The sequence below is a fragment of the Bombyx mori genome, chromosome 15, assembly GCF_030269925.1.
Source record: "Bombyx mori chromosome 15, ASM3026992v2".
In the NCBI taxonomy this organism is placed as follows: domain Eukaryota; kingdom Metazoa; phylum Arthropoda; class Insecta; order Lepidoptera; family Bombycidae; genus Bombyx; species Bombyx mori.
In genome coordinates, this window is record NC_085121.1 from 12,580,328 (window position 1) to 12,592,036 (window position 11,709).

The window sequence follows — 11,709 nt, forward strand, 5'->3', positions numbered from 1 at the left end:
GTAAGAACTACAATTGAAACTATACTAAAAACGACTAAAATATAATTAACGTACAAAGAAAATCAGTGATCAGTTCGTATCGTATCGATTCAACTTCCTGGTTACCATAGCATTTGTTACGGTTCAATGTAATTCACTGACAGTAGCAATAATCTATACTAATTTTATAAAGCTGAAGAGTTTGTTTGTTTGTTTGTTTGAACGCGCTAATCTCAGGAACTACTAGTCCAATTTGAAAAATTATTTAAGTGTTAGATAGCCCATTTATTGAGGAAAGCTATATGCTATATAACATCAGGTAAGACCAATACAAGTGGAGCACCAATAAATAATGTTTCAAAATAGGGATTTAAATAGCTCCTTAACATTTTATAATTCAAAAATATTTTCACTTTCTACGTAAATAAATAATTATATAATAAAAATAAAAATAAAGGAATACGCGTGTCATACGCGCATACTTTATACATCCACTTTTAACAGGAAAAGCGTTTGTATGTACCCATGCTGATCAGTTAAAATAAAGGTAACCCTGGACGGAATAGAAACACCGTTAAAATATATCATTATTTAATTTGTAAAAATATTATTATTACTTGTTCGGTGTGCGCAACAATAAGTACAATAGTTCCACTACGCTTAGGATCGATGCGCTGAAGAAGAGTCCGACGATCCCACCAATAGATACTGAAATTATTTAAAAATAATTTCAAAACTCTAACCAAAACAAATTACGTAATCCAGCTTTGTTAAAGATTCAAATGATTCTCTGTATTGCTGTCAATCGACATTATAAATTAAATATGAACCACTAAGAAACCTAAAGTGATATTTAATAAAAATTAACGAATATAATGTTATTTATACATGACTAAGGGCGAAAGGTTTACCTAATTTTTTTTTATTTTTTTTTTATTTCTTATATTTGTGGACGAGCTCACAGCCCACTTGGTGTTAAGTGGTTACTGGAGCCCATAGACATCTACAACGTAAATGCGCCACCCACCTTGAGATATAAGTTCTAAGGTCTCAGTATAGTTACAATAAGAAATGGAAAAGTGATGTAAATTGAATGAAGCTTGTATCCAGCTGTGGACAACTGTTGATTGATGATGATACGGCTAGCTAGGTTAGCTAACAACAGGATTATAACCATCAAAATCATCAGGTACAGTGTAAGCTAAAATAAAAAACAAGAAAAACCATCAAATCAAGATGTTTTGATTCAAGTAGGCCTTTACAAGATACTTTCAAATACCTTAACCACCAATTGCGGAATGCAGTTTCCCCGTAAATAATCGCTAAGACGAGCATCGCTACACGTGCATTTACAACATTTATCAATTTGTATAGAGTAAGCATGACTTCGAATTAGACCGGGTCTACATCAGTAAAGACAAACCACAGGTATATTCGGTACTGTTCTATATGGAGCCTATTTCAAAATACAAAATGTCAATACGTACCTACTATTTCTAGTCGACTCCTCGTTAAGCTTCTATGGTACCTAAGTGCGGGTAACGACGACATTTTAACTACAACGGAAACACCTTTTCCCTCGTCTTCGGCAACCCACCGTCTGTTCAAAATTAAATCTTATGTAACTTATGAACACAGTCATTTTTGTATTTCTATGAATTAAAATTAAAACGTTTCATTAATACGTATTGCAACACTTTTTTTTTCTACTTCAGCTGATGGTCTAGAGAGACCATATCAGCGTCACCGGGCTAGTAGGTGAGCTCATGGGGCTCAAACCTAATGACATTGCTAACGCGAACCCTAGCAAGAGCCGTGCTTAGCAGAATCTACCACCGGATCGGAAACGCGACCCACTGAGAAGATCCAGCGAGAAACTCAGTGAGCTGTGTCTATGGTTTAATTCGCTTGACGAGCCCTTCGTCGCAAGCGACGGGTTCGACGAGAACGATGACCGGTGCTTGAGATACCTAAAAGCACCGTTAGTGGAGCGGGAGGATCCGTAATGACGGGTTTGGGTGACGTCGACTGTTTACCATTTGGTCCGCAGGATCGGCTATGTAGTTTATTGCAACTGAGAACGTTTCACCACTTGGACTTCCATTTTGATAAATCTCAATAAGTAATCGTGCTTTATTTTATTTTATTTGTTGTTTCGTTGTGGGCTGCCTACGGGGTGTTGTTACTGTGTGCTTATTATGTTATATATGTATGTATTCGGGTTCACAATTTAATTTGATTTTTGTTTTGTTTTTTTCTTAAATTTTTATAATTTACTAGTTTTACTAATTTATATCATATTCTAAGTATGTACACACGTAATTAGCCTTCATTCCCGCAAAGAACCAAGGGGAAACGGGGGTGACTGAAAATCAGCGCTGTTCGATTTATGAACCTCGAACAGCAATAGCTGAGCCACCTCCTTTTGCCTTTTTCTCTTTTTTTTCTTTTCTTTTATTTGTATTTCATTTTATTTTCTGTGATGTGAAAGGCAATAAATGATTTTTATTTATGTATATTTATTTATAATCTTCAGATTATTACATAAAAAATGAGTTTCAAGATTTTAATTCATAAAAGGCCAAAAGTAGCCTATAATTGTTAGGAAATGCACTACTTTGATAACGTGCTTACTTTACCCTGATTGATGAATTACATTGATTTCGCTTTCAACACACGACGGCGCGCACTGATACAATTTGTCTTTCACCGAATTCAAATTGTTTTCAGCTGAAATATGTTATTTATTTTATATCGTGAGCTTCAATGTTGGTCACCAAGCCTTATGCGCCAAACTATACAAAATCAAATCACACATTCTCAACAATCTCCCGCTTTTCGCATGCTTGACAAATAATATATACGAAGCTTACTGTGTGTTTTGTCATAACTACTTTAAAAGCCTAGGTTTTTTAAATCAATATTTTTTTAATTAAAATAATTTTTACCGTTTCATTTTATTTTAATTCTTTTCATTTAATTAATACGATGTTTCGAATACTCCACAGTTTTCGTGTTCCAGATGAGTAAATGTTGTTAAAATTGTTTCATTCATCTTAAAAAAATTAGCACTCACCTTCATAAATAGACAAGCAGTTCAGTCCAGTATAGTTGCAATACAGATTCGAATCTAGAAAGAAAACGAAACCTCCCATAAATAATTTCATACAATTCACAAACAAATATCTTTAAATTGACTACAATTACAAATTAGAGACCTTACTATTATAATATGTTTTCTAAATATACACACGAAAGGGTACATAAGTGCAAAGTTTCTAAATTGAAATTAATGAACTGTTGAAACTAGATAATTATATTAGGGGTTAAAGTATGAAATTGCCGATTTGTACTGAAAAATTGAAATTCGTTTTTTTTTTCATTTAACATGTTTATTTAATTAAAATATCTACCATTATTATCTATACATTGCTGCCATGTAATAGGAAGGTCACTTATGCCTTTGCAATAGAACTCTGGTGATCTAGATTCTACAAACTGTGTGAAAGAATTTTGTACTGCCTTCTGGGAAGAAAACTTTTTATCACGTAGAAAATTGTCCAAATCACGAAAAAAATGATAGTCCGTTGGAGCAAGGTCTGGCGAATACGTAGGGTGACGAACGGTTTCTAATTGCAGTTCCTGTAGAGTTAAAACGGTTTCTCGTGCTGTATGAGGTCTCGCGTTATCGATTCAGGAGTCGGAGCTGTTTCACTGAAAGTTTTGCTATCATTGTTCGGAGTTCGGCACAGTAAACATCTGCCGTTATCGCTTGACCAGATCGGAGAAAGTGAATAACACAATGCTGAGACTACCAAACAATTAAGTACCATTACCTTTTATTGGTAAGGTTTGCTTTAGGACACTGTTGCGGCGTTTGACCTGGGGTCAGACATTGCATTTTTCGCTTACGGTTATCGTAAAAAATCCACTTTTCATTCCATGTCACAAATCGATTGAATATTCCTTCATTTCTATATCAATTCAACAAGGCAACACAAGTTTCAACATGCGTTTCTTTCTGCAGATCAGTCAAATCATGAGGCACCATTTTTCATATTTTTTTTATTTTATCGATTTGACGCAAATGAGTCAATATTGTCGGTAAGGTAAGGTTCGGATCGGCTTCCACCATCTCTTTCAATTCATTGTTATTCACATGTGTGGGCGGTCTTCCACACGGTTCGTTCTTCAAATCAAAATTTCCATCACAAAAGCGTTTAAACCAAAATCGCACGGTGCGTTTAGTAGCAATCCCCTCTCCAAACGCAAAATTTATATTGCATTTCTGCAGCGTTAATTTCGCGTCGGAACTCGTATTCAAAATCACTTGAATTTTCGAAGTATCCATATTTCTTGTCTAAGCTGAATTAAAAAAACAACTGAAAGTCGATAATCGAATGTTGCACATTTTTTAAAAGAAGAACCTCATATAAGTACCATTTGAAAAAAGTTTCACTTAATAATCTCAAACCATGAAGGTTCTATGTCAATTCGAATTACCTATTACAATAAAACGTCAATTTCATACTTTAACCCCTATTAAATGGAGTTTAATGCCGCTTTCTCATTATTCGTAGACGCTTAATAATATTACAATATTTCGAAATGAAAACAAAACACGCTCACATGCTTTATCTCTCACTGGATGCACACATCCGCAGCGTTCAAATAATTCCTCAGTATAGTACGCCAACTGACAAGCTCCATAAGAATAAACCTCCAATATTATTTAGTAATGTTTTCTTTCACAAACATAATCGAAGACATGCTCAAATCTCGGGACAGTGACCAAATTGGAACGAAAATAGGTTTTCCACTTTAGGCATTATCTGAATTGCGATATTAAATGGATTTTCCGGCCGTTCACAGGCCTTCGTGGTAAAGTTGAAAATCGCATATCGAAAGTATTTGCTTGTGTACCTTTTTTTTTTTTTTTTCCACAGGAGAAAATCGCCGGATCCCCACCCGCGCGGCAGGTGGGGTATGTGGGAGTTGAACCTCACTAAAAACTCCTGCCGCTCACAACCGGCGCCCTACCTCGGACCGGGCCGGAGCCCAGTCGGGGCTATTGAAACGGCGGGACAGGGTTGACGCAGAGCACATTACATCCATCCCACCGTCCCACGGACGCCGGGCCGGTGGCCGCCAGCGACACGACCACCGGTTCCCTCGTTCAGCGGGCCGAGAGCCCGCTTTGATGGCGCCGCGTTACACCTTCCCCCAGAGCGGTCGGGGGAACGCGGTCTACCATCACCCGGCTTCCTATTGCGGGTGAGCGTGCAAGCACGCCACCCCACGTCTGGGTCTCTCCCCGCACAAAACGGGTGGGACCCCTAGCTCTTAGGGGGCCAGGTCACGGATACGACCCCGGTCCCGACCCCCTGCTCGGCGGCGGCGGGTTTCTGCGTAGTGAGGAGAGCTTTCCCTCACTCGCCCCGCCGCCTCCTTCTGCGAGATGGTGCACTCGCAGAAGTCGAGCATAGCCTTCCATGACTCATCGCTGCCAAGCATCGACGCCACGACACCAGGCAGCGACAAGTCAGGTCCTATCTTTGCGATCAGGACACGGCGCTGCACCTCCCACGCGGGGCAGACAGCGAGCGTATGCTCCGCCGTGTCCAGGTCGTGTCCACAATGGTGACACCTCGTCGTCGGCTCAGCCCCTATCCGGCGCAGGTACTTCCCGAAGCATCCGTGCCCGGTCAGCACCTGCACCAGACGAAAGGTGAGACGTCCTTCGCCACGATTCACCCAGTCATCAAAGACCGGGTAAACCGCCTCGACGGTCCGTAGCCCCCACGTGGGGTTGGCCAATCGCCTCGACCACGACTCGAGCACGGACCGCCGAGAATGGGCCTTCCGCGCCCGCAGCTCACTTTCGGGGAGACGCGCCACGCCCCGAGCACGAAGCTCGCTGCGCCACCGATAGTCGGCAGCGAGCGACTCCGCCTCCAGCTCCCATGGCGGCGTCCCCGCCAAAACACACGCCGCCTCGAAGGAGACGGTGCGATATCCGCGGATGACCCTGATGGCAACGGTGCGCTGCGGCCGGCGCAGGAACCGAGCCATAGTGGCCCGGTTGCGCGGCTCAGCCCACACAGGTGCACCGTACAGGGCCATCGATCGCACCACCCCCGCGTAGAGGCGGCGCACAACCTGATCCGGTCCCCCAATATTCGGGAGCAGCCGGCTCAAAGAACCGGCCGTCCTCATCAATCGGGGGACTGCTTGTGTACCTTAGATAATATTTGAGGATAGAGCAGAGGCAGATTTTAAGAAATATTTATTGAATTAATAAAAATCAATATTACAGTTTAAATCTGAAATCACTAAGCTTTCGAATGCTTTGACGCCAAAGTTTTTGAGGTTTTTTTTCAAATCCAGAAGTTTTTTTTTTTAGTGTGCGACCTTTCTTTATTGGTACATATAGGTATTCAGTATAGGTATAGCTATTGCACGTACACATAAATAAATAAATAAGCCTTTATAGCTGTTAGAGTTAAACTTATTTAACTAAACATAAAATGATAACAGTAGAGGTAAGAAAACCAAAAAATTCACTTAAACTAAACTAAAACATATCTCGGAATTCTACTTATCTCTCCTCTTAACAGCTTCAAGTCTTTACGGCTTAAGTACGGCTCCTTAAATACAGATACCTACAGCAAGACTAGTGCCAACCCTAAAAATTTATTATTAGGAAATCAATGCATCGTTGTCTAGTAACCTGCATAAATATTAGTCAGTTAAATCACCTTTGTTTTATTTACATAGATTTTTATAACTATAATAAAATGAAGTGAAATTAAATCAATAAACTCAGCAAAAATCTAGTCACCGAGTATACGTGAAGTCGTCCATCGGGTATTTCATTCGAATATCTGCATCCTCTCTCTTCAAAATATTCGTATTTTAACAGAGAATCATTTTCTGTTTTCACCATAGAGAATAGCAACTCGAAACGGCTTACAGCTAACGTTTTTAGTCCATATTTCAGTTTTGCGTCTAAATAATTCGTCAATAGCTCCTCGGCGCTGTGTATTGAAACCTATTAAAATGAATTCGATAAATTTCCCCCCAGATTAGAGCCCCGTGAACTCACCTGCTCGCTCTGTTACGCCGGTATAGCCTATCAAGGCTTAGGTAAGTAAAAAAAAAAACTTTTTTATTTTTATTTGCCTTAACGATAGCAACGGATCTGGTTTGTAAAGCCTCTAATAACCTTATCATCGTTTTACATAGTCTTTCGTCTAATTTTTAAACGTAATTTAGTCGAACACCTATGTTAATTATATAATTATATAATTTAACGGTAGGCAGCGGCTTGGCTCTGCTCCTGGCATTGCTGAAGTCCATGGGCGACGGTAACCACTTACCATCAGGCGGGCCGTATGATCATCTGCCTACAAAGGGCAATCTTTTTTTTTAAATAATAATACATTAAATATATTCAGTGACCGCGTCCACAAGTATATTCTCAGTGACCTCGAATTGTGCCACCACATCAAAATACCATCTCTTAACTCTTAATCGCATTTGAAGCTAAATCATAAGAAAGACATAAAACGTGTTACTATAACCTGGTACACATCACTTCTATTATTATTTATTATGGAATTTAGGATTGAATCACGCTGATTACTTTTTACGTCCGATAACACTTGAAGTTAATTAAAACCTGTATATTTTCTTAAAAGAAACACGATGAGCTGCTTATTTTACAAATACATTTATTACAATATCCTTAATAATATTTAGGCAGCGGCTTGGCTCTGCCCATGGCATTGCTGACGTTCATGAGCGACGGTAACCACTTGCCATCAGGTGGGCCGTATGCTCGTCTGCCTGCTGTGGCAATAAAAATAATAATATTAATAAATGTGCAACATTCATAAAACTTTTTTTTGTTACCCTGTACTTTATATAGTTAGTTTTATGTATCTGTACCTAATTTTGAAATAGGCTGTTAAAATGTCAAGAAGCGTAAACCCTGTCGCATGCATTTCCTCAATCATCACCTTCGATTCGCAGCGAAACATGAATTAAAAATTGCCATTCCGAGTTTCGCGATTCTAGTTTTTTTTTTTATGATTTAGCGTTTACTGGTGGCTCTGAGGCCTTTCCAGTTTCACAAGGACAGGTGAGCGAGCAAGGTCTCAACCAGAAGGGGTGGGATTTGCTCACAGCTACCCGAGCGCCTCCAAGGGAGACCTAACAACTCAAGAGTAGCTGCTTCGCGAATGAATCTACTACCGGATCGGAATCGCGAGCCGCTGAGAAGATGCGGCGAAAAACTCAACGGGCTTCTAGATTCTGCGAAGCACTGCCCTTGCTAGAGATATTGTTAGCAAAGTCTCCGAGTACCGAGAGCTCGCCCATACGTCTGGTGAAACTCAAATAGCCCTTCGAAGCTACTAGCATATACTTATAGACAAAAAACTAATAACAATATTGTGTTAATCTATTAATGATTAATAATATAATTAATCGTACTTTTCCGTCGGCTAATAGTCGGAAACTCAGTAAACCGGGCCCAGTAGTTTTGTTCACAACAAAAATGTTTCCGGTAAGCATCCTGTAAATAAATATAACAACAGTATAAGCCGTGTAACGATTTATCTCAAATTAGACGCTGTCCGTGTCTGAATTTCAGAGGCTTATCTCTTAGGTATCTAGGTGATAACGCTATATTAAATACGTCAGCTTCAGGGTCCGACTCAGTTTTTAATCACAAATGTCTTTTTTCAATCGAAAAAACAATATGATTACTATGATAATTCATGATTATAAATAAATATTAAAAATGCATAAGGCCTATGTAATTATTATTACAATTGTTCAAGATGCAAATCGTTCGATATGCTATATAATCTATACTTAAAAAAGGTGTAATTGCATAATATATAGTAATAACAATTTTAACAACAAAATTACAGTATAATATTTATCGACCTTTTAAACCTTCCCTGGACTTCCACAAATAATTCAAGACCAAAATTAGCCAAATCGGTCCAGCCGTTCTCGAGTTTTAGCGAGACTAACGAACAGCAATCCATTTTTATATATATAGATAAATAGATAAACAAATAAATAAATTAATTAACTGTAAATCACATGGATCTATTTATTACAATCCTTATGTATCTTTAGTAACTCGAATTAGCATGTTTATGCCAACGTATCGAAACTTAACATCACTCGTAATAATTTTTTATTAGTCGGACGGGCAACAAACTCACAGCCCACCTAAATTCAAGTGGTCCCTAGAGCCCATAGACATCACAACGTGAATCTCGCTAACTGTCTTGAGACATGAGTCCTAAGTCTCGATCATATAGCATAACAACTGCCTCATCCTTCAAACAAGATCCCAATTACTGCTTCGTGATAGAAATAGTCATTATCATGTGGCCTTGTGACAACAAAAAATCTTTGAAAAATTTATTATTGCTACATTGTGTAGTGCACACCTGTATGTGATTAGTATTTATCACAAAGTTGTATTCTGTGTCATACTCACTCGTGTTGCATAGTGTTGAACGCATAGCACGGACCGCCTTCCGAATCCACTGAGCTAAATATCTCGCAACATGGATATCGTATACCATTGTAGTTGCATTCAGAAAGGAGTTCTTCGCAAGGTTTGTGAATCTAGTGTGTAAATACATACATTAATGTGGTTCAGTGAATTTTGAAAAATGTTCTACAATTTGTAAAAGTGTGTGTGTAGCTATTTGATTTTTGCAAGACAAATTCGTTGTTTTAAATGAGTTTTTTTTTTATTACTTAGATGGGTGGACGAGTTCACAGCCCACTTGGTGTTAAGTGGTTACTGGAGCCCATAGACATCCACAACGTAAATGCGCCACCCACTTTGAGATACAAGTTCTAAGGTCTCAAGTATAGTTATCTAGATAAGTAGATAATAGTAAAATCTAGATGTACAAGAAATACGTTGATAAACAGGAAAAATAGACATAAATTAAAAGAAAATATTATACTTAAAGAAATCTCTTTTTGGACGTTTCTTTCTTCTTGATTTCGCGAATTCAAATTATATGAAGAGCCATTGCTAACAATCTCAGATAGGTACTTAAGACATTCATTCAAAAGCCTAGTTATTCATAGTCCATTAGTAATTCATAGTCCATTAGTAGTTCATAGACATTAATAGCTCGTTATCGGTAACCGCTAATCAAAGAATTCATTTTCGTAATATTAAACAAATGATTTGACTAACATTTTCAATGATTTCCCTCCAATGAACATCACAAGCGACTGTTTCGCCGCATGGCAAGCATTGTACATTCTTACACGTACCACGAGCATACAGTAAGTCTGATAAATATCTCTTGTGATCGTAGCTAAGATTTTTTAATAGATCCGCTAAAAATATTAATAATCGAAGCTATGTTCGTTGATTTTTTCCGTAGCAATGAAGCAATGAATCGACAAGATTTTTTTGTAACCTTTTTTTGTTTGGGAATGACAAACCTTTTGTAACAAAGTAATAAATACACTGACTATTTTTAAAGTTATATTGTAGTTCTAAAAAATAAATGTGCCAAAGTAATAAATACACTATTTTTAAAATAACATAGTTCTAAAAAATAAAATCACTGACTATTCTGAAAACTATATAGTTCTATGCTAGTAAAACCCCCTAAATAAAGAATACTATAACGGTATTTTTTTGTTTGTTAATCAATACTAATTTGCATATCACATCATTTGTACCTGAAACCGCTGCGTTCATTCACCAAGGTTTTCGGGAGATCATTTAAACAAAATATCCTCAATGTAATCAAGATTTTCATCACTCAGCTTGAGATTACCCGAGCGTTACGACATCATATCCTCATTTTAGCCTATCATAATGAGGCTAAAATACAGCTAATAGATATAGGCGGCTATTTTTTAACTCAAAATATAAGTACTTACGATATAAATTAGTAAACTTCCTCTGTACCACTTTGGTATCGGTGTTCTCGCACACCGTGACCGCCGGGAACACGGAGATCCACCCTAGATACCTCGTGTCTGGAGTAAAACTAACTCCTACGCCAAGACTAGCCACGGGAGCCAACAAGATGTATAAGCATCCCGTAAATATTAACAAAATCGTCAACCAAAATAATCTAGAAAGAAAACAAGCTACGTCATTTACCAAATATATTTTTTGTAATTTTTATTTTATTTCCATTCGCAAAATATGTATACCTAAATAATTAGTACTTTTACTAGTTATTAGGATATTTTTATATTAAATAATTACTAGTTATTGGGACTACTTCGAGTAACGCTAAGTTGAACTTACATCGTCTAATTTTTTATATTTTTTTATTTACATAATAAGAACCGTTAGGTATGAAATAGCCACAATTTTTTTTTAGTTGTACTAAGTTACTGATTATTTCAAAATGAAACCGCTTCCAGTAAGCCCTGAGATGGCTTATTCTATTGACGCGAAGACAAAATAATTAAAATTAAGCATCACATTTAAGGGGGGGCCGCGAACCGGGGTTGGAGTGCCGGTGGCATACCTGCCTTCGTGTACGGCAGCGCATTACGTTTTAAAATATATAATTGCGGCTAACACATACACAGAACACATATTTGATATTAGATTATTATATATGTAAAAGGTAAATGGTTTTTTAAAAGACCAAGTTTTTTTGTGTCTGTCAACTGAACATGTCTCTCTAACTTACCTCGCAAAAGTATTAT

At 37.9% G+C, this 11,709-nt stretch overlaps 1 long non-coding RNA gene across 1 annotated transcript; it reads right to left on the bottom strand.

Annotated features, from left to right (window-relative positions):
• Positions 1 to 553: 553 nt before the first annotated feature.
• Positions 554 to 3,111, bottom strand: LOC110386871 (uncharacterized). The gene is made up of 4 exons (XR_009975057.1): positions 3,056 to 3,111; positions 2,619 to 2,709; positions 1,467 to 1,579; positions 554 to 687 (listed from the first exon to the last, which is right to left on the bottom strand). It is a non-coding gene; the product is annotated as an uncharacterized LOC110386871 (long non-coding RNA).
• Between the last annotated feature and the right edge of the window lie 8,598 nt (positions 3,112 to 11,709).